This window comes from Talpa occidentalis, unplaced genomic scaffold (genome assembly GCF_014898055.3).
Source record: "Talpa occidentalis isolate TD23 unplaced genomic scaffold, MPIMG_talOcc4v2.1 talOcc4.2, whole genome shotgun sequence".
In the NCBI taxonomy this organism is placed as follows: domain Eukaryota; kingdom Metazoa; phylum Chordata; class Mammalia; order Eulipotyphla; family Talpidae; genus Talpa; species Talpa occidentalis.
Genome location: NW_023602073.1, coordinates 44,610,233 through 44,621,232, shown reverse-complemented (window position 1 = coordinate 44,621,232; position 11,000 = coordinate 44,610,233). Strand labels below are relative to the sequence as shown.

Below are 11,000 nucleotides of genomic sequence, written 5' to 3'. Positions count from 1 at the left end.
TCTGTGTGTCATTTATTCATCGAATCCCTGACCACCCTGCGCAATCTCTCAACCCTGAGACGGCCTCATCGTCCATCGCTGTGCTGGTCCGCGGCACCCAGACTCCATGTCGGAGCGACGCCCTGAGGGTGGTGGACCCGCCCGACCCTCCACCGGGACGAGCCCGCGGGACGTTTTCAGTTGAGGGTTATTCCCCGCGGGGGGCGGGCGCGGCCGCAGCGAAGGCCACGGTGAGGCTGACGCGGGCGGGGACAGGCTCTCACACCCTCCAGGAGATGCACGGCTGCGATGTAGGACCGGATGGGCGTTTCCTCCGTGGGTACGATCAGGTCGCCTACGACGGCGCCGATTACCTGGCCCTGAACCGGGACCTGCGCTCCTGGACCGCGGCGGGCGCGGCCGCTCAGATCACCCGGCGCAAGTGGGAGGAGAACGGAGAGGCGGAGCACTGCAGGAGCTTCCTACGGGGGCCGTACATGGAGTCGCTGCTCAGATACCTGGAAAACTGAAGAGAGAAGCTGCAGCTTCCAAGTAAGAGAGACCTTGCAAGGCCTCCATGGCTTCAGCTCTCCCTCAGGCTGACACCCCAGGGGAAAATGGAGTAATGGTCAGAACACAGACCTCTTTCTGGGGCCTCCCTGGCGGCTTAACCTGTACCCTCCCCACCGCTGGCCTGTACCCAGGTTCTTGTGTGCATAAATAAATAAATCTTTAAAAAACAACAAACAAATAGACCTTTTCTGGTCAGAGGAGGAGACCTCATGGGTTTCCTCTTCTGTGCTAGAAAGACTCACCCACAGTTGGGCCTCCCAGGTGGCGCAGCGGTTGAGCACTGGGTTGCGAAGCTGCCCGCGGCCTCTGCACCACCTGTTTGATCCCCGGCTGCTCCCCGGCCACCTGAGGAGGGTCCCACATGGCGCGCAGACCTCTCCTGCTGCCCGCTGCTCCCCTCAGCAGTGTACTTCGGTCCTTCTGCCTGCTCTGCTCCCCGCTCTGGCTCTGGTGAATTCTCTCACCCTCCCGCACTTCTGACTGTACTCAGTGCTTGTATAAATACATAAATGAATAAATCTTTAAAAAAAAAAAAAAACTCATCCACAGGGCCCTACTTTTTGTGAAGAACAGTTAAGGAATCCAGTCTCTCCTGAGCTGCAGGGGAGACCATCCCTGAAATCACCCTTCATTGGATCCTTTTAATTTGGTGACAATCTTGGGGACAATCAGTTTTTCACTATGTCTTGTTTTTGGTCTAATTAACATTTTCCAGATCTGCTTTTTTGAGTCCCCAGGTCAAGAGCATAAGTCTGTGTTCTCCGCCTTGGACACCTGCTTCTTCCTATCCAGACTCCCCAGATCAGGCTGGTTTATAGGTTTTGTGTTTCCTCTTCAAACCCATTACCCTGTCCATTCTGAGGATGGTGACATGAGACTCTTCAGTCTCCGTGAAGGAAAAACCCAAGATGTGAATGTTCTCACCCTTCTTCTCAGATACCCCAAAGACACACGTGACCCACCACCCCACCTCTGTCCAGAAGGTCACCTTGAGGTGCTGGGCCCTGGACTTCTACCCTGCGGACATCACCCTGACCTGGCAGCGAGATGGGGAGAACCTGACCCAGAATGTGCAATTGGTGGAGACCAGGCCTGGGGGGGATGGAACCTTCCAGAAGTGGGCGACTGTGGAGGTGCCTTCTGGAGAGGAGCAGAGATACACGTGCCATGTGCAACATGAGGGGCTACTGGAGCCTCGAGTTCTGAGATGTGGTAAGGAGGGAACGTGGGCACCGAGGAATCAGGAGCCCTTCTGGAGAACCTCACCTGGCTCTGCATGGAGGCCTAGGTGACAGGATCTCACTCTCCCTTCCCTTCCAGTGCCCTCTCCTCAGCCCTCCATCCCCACCGTGGGCAGCATTGCTGGCCTGGTTCTCCTTGGAGCTGTGGTTGTGGTGGCTGCAGCTGTGATGTGCAGAAAGAAGCGCTCAGGTAGCAAAGGGAGTGGTGGGTCTCGTCCACTGGGGCTTTCATGTCCCTGGGAGAACTTGCCCTGCCTAGTAAATGGGAATTACCTTCTACATCCTGTGTTGTCTAGTCTGGAGCTGATTGCTAACATCATGCTTTTGTAAAGCATTTATGAAAATGAATCACCACCTGTTCACCTTGATAATTCTGGTAATGGGGCCCTGATTCCAGCAAATGGCAGAGGGGAAGGTCCCTGCTGAGGACAGACTCCAGGAGGTGGTTGCTCCAGCCTCCCCTCATCTCCTTTCCTCATATTTCCTGGCCCTGCCCAGGGTCTTCAGTCACATTTCTAGAACATTCCTTGTGGCCCAGATTAGGGGATTCATTTAAGACTTAATGGCCTGACTCCTTTGTGGTCTCACAGGATGTTTCTTCCTGCAGGTAGACAAGGAGGAAGCGCCACTCAAGCTGCAGGTAAGTGTGGATCAAGGGTTTATCCCTGAGCCTGTGGGGACAGTATAGATGGAGCCCATGGGGGCGTCACCCCCATCAGTCCCTCCTGTGGTCTCATCTCTCATGGCTCTGACCAGGTTCTGTTTTGTTCTCCTCCAGGCAGTGATAGTTCTCTGGATTCTGATGATTCTCTGCTAGCCCTAAAGGTGAGACCCTGGAACCTGCAGTGGGAGGGGCTGGGGCAGAGAGGATGGGACCAGGTGATGGGGAAGCTGTGAGGGGGACATTCTGAGGATGCGGTAGACTATTGAGAATGTTGACACTTCCCTAACATTGTTCATGATCATTTTCCTTCACAGTGTGAGACAGCTGTGGGGAACAAGTGATGCAGGATTTCTTCTCATCTTCACTTCATGCCTTCAACATCCATTGGTTTTCTTGTTGCAAACGGCCTATGAATGATTCTGTCTTTTAATTGATAGTGTGAAGAGGTGGGGAGACTGGGCTGCTCACGTCCACCAGGACCCTCCCCACACTGACCTGTGTTCTGTCTCTGATGACTTTATTGCTCCAGCAGGGGTGGGGCTGACTCCCACCTGCCTGTACTTTGTGTTTTCCTGAGGAATAATGTCCACTTCCCAATTGAAAATACTATTACAGCTTTGAAGTTATTTTTCTTACCTTGTCATGTGGGATTGATGGGTTCAGTAGTGGGGTTACTAAAATTTATGATTACATAAATCAGAGGCATGAGGACTAGCCCGAACTGCAGGTTTGCTGTGCAGAGCTTGTGTAGGTGGGGCTGGGAGAGGCTGTGAGGAGCCGAGGGGGACGGGGCCTGTGTCCAGTTGGTGCTCAGTGCGTCGTGGGCTTTGACATGGTCACTTCTTAGGGTCATCTCTCTGCTCCTTTGTCCTTGTCCTTCAATAGCACCTGTCCCAGATGGGCCTGTGATTACAGGGACTCAGACCCCATCTGGGCCTGTCCTATCTCCAGGATGTGGGTGGAGGCTCGGCGTCCAGGCAGCCGCAGGCACAGTTAGGACCTCGGTCCTTATACTCTGTGTGTATATATTTTACTTGTTTGGTTTAATTACTTTATGCCTGTTCTTTTTCATGTTTTGAGATCAGGCCTCATGTCCTCTGTGTGTCCCTGTCTCTAATAGCAACAGGTGTCCCGGCCCGCGGGATTCGGAGGCACGGAAAGAGAAGGGCTGAGGATTGAAATGAGGGGCTTGACGACTTGACGCTAGCGTTTGCTTCTTTATTTTTCCTTTATCCTTTTCCTACTTTTACATATCTTTCTTTTCCCTGACTTTCTTACTTCCCTGGCCTTCTCTCTGCTCCTCTCGCAGCAACTCTCCTCTCTGGTGGTTCTCCTCTTAAATCTCTTTTCTTCTTCTCCTCTCTCTCCCGCGTTCTCCTCTTATACCCTCGTAGCTCCTCCCCCCGTACCTCCCAGTCTCATGTGCTTTACAGGAAAAACCTGTGATTCTCCGAAGGCGAAACGGCAAAGCGAACTCATGGCACGCATATGCAACACGGCACATACTCCGGACGGCTCCGGACAAACAGGAGGCATCCATCATTGTCCCCACAAGACACAGGTGGCCCCTAAACACAGGAGTATCTGGTGGTAGAGATGATTTTACAGACTCATTTAGCCTGGGGTCTCCTGTTAGGGCTGTTTTCTGCGTGGGGCTGGGGGTGCGGGCAGGAGAGAGCAGCACTTGGGAAAGAAGCAGAGGGGGCACTGTTGTCACTATGAGTGGAGGTGTGTGTGGCGTGTGGCCTGAGCCTGGGAACCTGCTATTATGACGTGGAGACTGGGCTCTTCCATGAGGCCTGTGTCCATTGTCACTCGCTAGGGAGGAAGTTTGAGGACCTCTAACGTGACAGCGGATCTCGTCCTGAGGCTGGGAGCCCAGGGAGCTGAGCAGGAGAAAGGGCGGCTCTGGGCTCCTGTGCTCAGCCCTGTGGCCACACGGGGGCGCTGCCGCGCTGCTCCGGATTCTTGGGGAGCCGCCAGGACGGGGCGGGGGCTGAGGTGGGCAGAGTTGGGGGTCCTGGAGGGCGGCGTCCTGGGGGTGACATGCTCTGTGAGGAGTCACAGAAGCTGGGCTCAGAGGAGAGGAGACTCCGGAGCCTGTCGTAGGTGTGAGGTTTCCAGCTTTTCCCGGGGGGCCCTCTCTCCAGTCCCTTCATGGCAAAATCCGGGAAAAGTAGATAGTAGATCACTTTTTCCTTCTACAACCTAACTTTGTTAACGGTATAAAAGATACTGGTAAATTTACAGAAAAATTGTGAAGGTAGTAGAGTTGCTATATAACCCACATCACTTCCAAACTGTTAACATCTCACACGACTACTAAGTCATTTGTGAAGCTAAGGAAACGTTGATGCAGTTTCAATAAGCTCCACCCTTTATTTGGGTTTCTTTAATGTTTCCTATTGTCCTTTTTATGCTCTGACATCCCATCCTAGACACCACATGAAGTCCTAGACCCACCTGGTGTCCTTAACATGCCTCTGGCTCACAGTTTCTCAGACATGCCTGCATTTGACGACACAGTGAGGAGCTGCTTGGGAGTGATGGCTCAGTTTAAGGTCTTTGCCCAGGCCGGTGGGTTTTGGGGAAGAGACCATAGAGGTGACGGTTGTTCAGTGCATCAAGTTTACAAATATGCAATTTTTTCCATTTATTTAGTAGTTACTGTTGTATTTGGAAGGGCGTCACCATGGGCAGCTCACACTTAGTGGGTGTTTTGCTGTAAACATTTACTTCCATATGGGTTTTTTTTTTTCCTAATACAAGTTTTAAAATAAGTTATGTAAACAGCTGGACTATATAGCCTGTCTACAATTGTCTTTAAAAGAAACTTTCAAAAATCTTCCCTGGTATCTGGTTTTGGGTAGGCTACCTGGCTCACTGCAAGGTTATGGTGAGTGTGTGCGTGTTTATGTATATTCTTGAATGTGAAATTTTCTTTTGTGTGCACGTTGTCTTTGGAAGGAAGACTTGTGAAACATTTCACATGGCACGTCTGTCACATGATAAACCTTCACATCATCTCTCATGGCCCTTGGCTTCCCTTAACGGTTCTCTCCTGGTGGTGTCCACACTGTGGGGTTCAGACAAATATACAATGGTGTGGACACCATATTGTGTCCTACAGACTAGATTCACTGCCCTCAATATCTTCTGTGCTGCAAGGAAACAAAAGCAAAAATAGGCCAGCGGAACCACATCAAACTAACAAGTTCTTTCTCATTGAAGGAAACTGTCATTAAATGTAAACACATCATACTGAGTGGAAGAAAATATTTGCACATCATACATCCAAATTACATAAATAACACACAGAACAACCAGAACAATTAACCCAATCAAAACATAGGGAGGGGAGCTAAGTAGAAACATCTCTGAAGAAGATTCATATGACACATGCATCTTCCACAGGCACATGGAAAATGCACATCTCACATCATCAGGGGATGCAGATCAGAACAATGAGACACCACCTCACACCTGTGAGATGGCTCATATTAAAGACAAAATAACAAGTGTTGGCAAGGGTGTGGGGAAAAGGACCCTCATACATTGGTGGAAATTGGTCCAGCCTTACCAGCCCTGTGGAGGAAAGTTTGGAGTTTCCTGAAAATATTAACAAATACATCTGCCAGGTGACCCAGATTTCCACTCCTTGGTATTTATCCAAAGAATGTAAAAACTAATTTGAAGGGCTATATGAGCTCTGTCTTCAGCTCCTGTGAACAATGTTCACAATAGCTAAATTATGGCAACACCCAATGTGCTTAACAATAGATGAGTGTGTAACAGGATGGTCCCCAGGAGAAGGGGAGGTTCCAGGTTCCCTGTCGCACCCAAGGGAGGGTGTTGCTGAGCAGGGAGGAGAAGCAGCAGCAAAGAACATGTGGTATAATATACACTGCTACTAGCTGTGAAAAAAGATGACATCTTGAATTTACAACACTGTGGATGGAACTGGAAGAAATCACACTAAGTGAAATCAGGAGAACAACAAATACCAGATGATATTCATATGTGTGATATAAAGAAACAATGCAAAGGGGGAGATAATACCAAGCCAAATCCTTGGAGTCTGGCTGCAGAACTGAGGCTACCAGAGTTGGGTGAGACTAGGCAGTAGAAGGAGTAAGAAGGTCCGGAGGACTAGGGCTGGAGATTTGAGTACCTTGAAGGTGGGAGTGGTAAGGTAACACCTGAAGAGGTGTGAACCTGTCCCTCTGAGTGATATACAGGGTGTAAATGGATCTTACCTCAAAAAATGCATAATAAAATGAAACTCTTAAATTAAGAGAAAAAATAAATTGTCTCCTCCATCCATCACTGACCTGAAGACTTTGTCTTCTCCTCCTCACTGTCATGCAGGGTGAGGGGCTGGTTTCCCACAAGGTCAGAATCAAAAAAGAAGAACTTCAAGGAGAAAATGAGAATTTTATGGAGATTATAAATATGATGAACTAAATACTCCCTCATGTGTCCAACGGGGTGAAGCAGAAGTCTCTTGCTTCATTTCCAGCTGCTGGTTTTCTTTTTTTTCTCCTTGGTCAGCAGGTGTTTTCCTCCAATAACGACTTTGATCTGGGGTCTCTGCCCGCGGAAACCTGCTGCACTTATCTACTTCCGGTCTCAGAACCAGTGGCAGCGCGCATGGCGCACAGCGCCCCCTCGCGGTGATGCTGCCTCCAGTGTTTCTAGCATCACCCGCAGGCACCACCCACAGGCACAGGCTGGCCGAGCCTTTCAGTCCACAGCGCATCGGAGGTAACCCAGCGTTGAGGACCACGCCACTAGGTGAAAAGAATTTTCCGAAACACCATAATGAATCCAGGAACGGAGGTCGTTAGGCAGCTTTACAACAGAACTTCGAGAGGCCATGGGCAGAGTCAGGGAGGCAGGAGAGCTGCCCAGGGTGGTAAAGCAGAAGGGTTTTAAAAGTAGTTTCACTTCTGGGAGGGGAGGGGTCCGTCTTAATTATGCAGACCTTGCTCCCATTATGCCGATTTGGAGAGGTGTGGGGTCAGAGAGCGGGGTCCTGGGGTCACCTCTGAGGAAAGTTTCATCAGCGCTCCCCTTTCAGCAGCACAAAGCGAGTTTAGCCAGTAGGGCAGGTTCATTATATAAAAAAGGAAAGGAAGGACACTTGCACTGACAAAAGCTGGCAAAAAGAGCTGCCTCTGAAAGGGACAGGTTTGTGAAAAGAAATAGCTGCATAGTCCCAGGGCAGGGGAACTGCATTTTTGAAAGGGGTAAGTGTTAGGGGAGAAATATCTTGGTGAGGCCAGAGGCAGGGGGGTGGGTAGTGGTGAATGAATTCACCAGAGACAGAGTGAAGAACAGAAAAGACACATTTCTTGAAATACACTATTAAGAGAAGCACTGGGCGAGATGGGAGGTGCCCCAAGGATTCGGGACTTCCTTTTATAACTTTTTTGTTTGCTGGGGTCTTCGTGACTAGGGGAGTTCTTTCTGCCAGTTTTTATCTGCTGGGACATCAGGTGGAGGTGGCCCTTCTGCACAGGAGATGTCCTGCTGGGGTTTGTTTGCCCAGAACTCTGCCTAGCCCCTGTGTTGCCTGGACCCAGGGCTGGGTCCTATTGCAATTCTTTTGGTTCCCCTTGTCTAATTTGTGTCCCCCAGCATTGTTCAGCTGAGCAAAATGCAGAAACTAAGTTTTAAATTTATTAAATGGCACCCTGACAGTAAAAATAAGAAGCCTGCATAGTCATAGGCCAGTAGTCTTGGGAGCAGAGCTGCATCCTCCCTATGCAGAAATTGAACTGATTCAGTGTTCTTTTGGGGAGGGGTTCACTTCTTTGTGAAATTATTATCTAACATTAAAATACTGCTAAGTTTTGACTCCTTTGTTTCCTGGGGACCAGCAATTGACTACAATGCCCCTGATCTCCATATCCCACCTCTGGAATGAACCTCAGGATACTCTCTAGAGCATCTGACTCCCCCCCCCCCCCCCGCCCCCTCCTGTTTCTGGTCTGGTGATGACTCTATCCTAAGTTATCTCCTCTTAGCCTCTATCACCATCACACCTGCCTACTAGTTGGAACTACGCATCCATCTTTCTCTCCCTCTCTTTTTGAATCTGTAGAAACTGTATTTAGGGCCTCCCCTGGCGGCGCAGTGCCACAAACCAGCCGCAGCAGCCTGGATGTCAAGGGTTCCTGAAGGATGGGACGGAGTCTACGCAATTGTGGAAAAGAGGGGGAGGGTGAGTGAGGAGACACAGACACTTGGTCAGGGGCAGACATCATTCTGCTGAGGGTCTCAGCAGCCCTTTATTTATACATTACAAGGTACATAAACATATGTATTGGAGTAGTAAGATAACAATCATCACATCTTTTTCAAGAACAGCCAAGGCTCTATTTGCCCTTCAGCAGAGGTTGTAACATTTTTTATTTTAAAGCTACCATACCAATTGTCACTGAAAGGGAACTTTTAAGGAAAAGGAACTGTTAAGGAAATGAAAGGGAACTGTTAAGGAAAAAGGGAACTCTTGATGAAATGGAACTCTTTCCCTGCGAAAGGGCCATAGACATGGAAATGTAAATACAAGACAAGTTTGCTTCCTTAATCAGCATATCTAAACAAGGCCTGGCAGCCCCTAGGCTGGTTGTTCTCCCGGCCATTCTCAAAGAGCTGCTTCCTTCCCTTTTACCTGTGTCAAGAATTTGTATGTTAATTAACCAATGTTATCAATGAATCACGCAGTGCCATGTACCCTCAAATTGGTTATTCAGTAATTGATCAAACAGCATTTGCAGTTTTACTTTAAAATGCATATTTTAACAATGGTAGAAACTAGCCATAAACAAATGAGGAGAACCTAGCAGGAGTCAGCTAATGAGATTCCTGACTTTTCAGGAATCTGCCCCATGTCCGGACCCTTGTCAGATGACATGAGTAGCATGGCTCCCAGCAGCACAGGTGGTTGAGCGCAGTGCTGTGAAGCTGTCCACAGCCTCTGCAGCGCTGGTTCGATTCTGGCCAGGCAGTGAGGGTCCCACGTGGCGCAGCAGAACTCTCCTGTGGCACCCACTGTTCCCCTCAGCAGTGTATTTCGTCAGTCTGCCTTTTCTGTTCCCCGCTCTGGCTCCAGTGAATCCTCTCACCCTCCCATGCATCTGGCCTGTCCCCCGTTTCTTGTATAAATAAACAAATAAATCTTAGAAAGAAAGAAAGAGAGAGAGAAAGAGAGAGAGACAGAGAGAAAGACAGAAAGAAAGAGACAGAAAGAAAGAAAGAAAGAAAGAAAGAACGAACGAACGAACGAACGAACGAACGAAAGAAAGAAAGAAAGAAAGAAAGAAAGAAAGAAAGAAAGAAAGAAAGAAAGAAAGAAAGAAAGAAAGAAAATGTAGTTAAAGGACTCTTCCGAGGCCTCTCAGACATGCCAGAATTTATCTGGTCCTTGAAGCAAGCCAACAGGCCCAGCAGGACTGTGGGGTGGCAGAAATGCAGCTATGCTCCTCTGGGGGAGTATGTGAGAGCCCTTTTCTATCCATAATAGAAGCACCACAGAAAAACTCCTGGGGCTTTGGGCAGAGGCAATCACAGGGCCATATGGCCAGAGAGAGGCGCTGCACAAAAGCTGGCCAGAAAATTCCTGGGATTGGTTTACCCAGATGAAAGATCCCAAGTGAACAGAAAACAGCTCCAGCCCCATATGACCAAGGCCACACCTGGCCAGTCAGCCACCCCTCTGCTGGTCCAGACAGACTCACTGTTATAGGACAGGGAGAGGGGCAGCCCAAACCCCGCAAACCTGCCTATTTTAAATGGGTTCTGCCATCCGCTGCATCAACACAAAACATAGGAGACTTTAATGGGAAGGAACTTTAATAAAACTAGGAAACAATACAGGAAAGGCAAAGAATCTAGTTTCTATATCAAGCACCAAAAGTTACCCATCCCCTCGTGGGTAGAACTCCATCCAAATGGGATTGGCCCAGAGCAAGGCCCCAAAGCCTGCCCCAAGTCTAAAGCATCTTCCAGTGGGGACCCACAGAAAAGGGTCACAAACAACCAGACAAGCCCGGAAGGAAAAGAGCAAAATCAACATCAAGATAAAAGCTGCCATTGTCACCTCCCCACGGGTCTCACCCACATCTGTGTCACCCAGTCCACGACCAAAAGACAAGCACAGTTTCTGCACAGTTTCTTCACGTGTCTCTAGGCTCCGTGCGCCTCCTCCAGGTCTCCTTCTGGCTCCATCCTGCTTCCTTCCTCAGTCTCTTCTGCAGCTTCTCCTCTCCCTGCTCAGCTCCACCCTCCCTTGAGTGGGGCAGGGAACCTCCCCCTTTCCTGGGGACCACCCTGTTACATCACCTCCCCCTTAGTGAGTTTACAGCCCTGGGCAGGTCTTAGCCTCTGTTCTTACCCAGATGTTAAAATGTAAGTCTATATATTAAAAAACATAGAGTAGTTAAAAGATTGATTAGTAACTTGGAAAAATGTAGCCAGTCGATCTAAATAAATTGGTAAAATGAAACAAGCCTTAGTTCTCAGTTACTTAGGCATCTACA

General features: G+C 49.2%; 1 pseudogene; it reads left to right on the top strand.

Moving 5' to 3' along the window:
- The first annotated feature begins 210 nt into the window (after positions 1-210).
- Positions 211-3,377, top strand: LOC119252161 (popy Class I histocompatibility antigen, A-1 alpha chain-like; annotated as a pseudogene).
- The last annotated feature ends 7,623 nt before the right edge of the window (positions 3,378-11,000 follow it).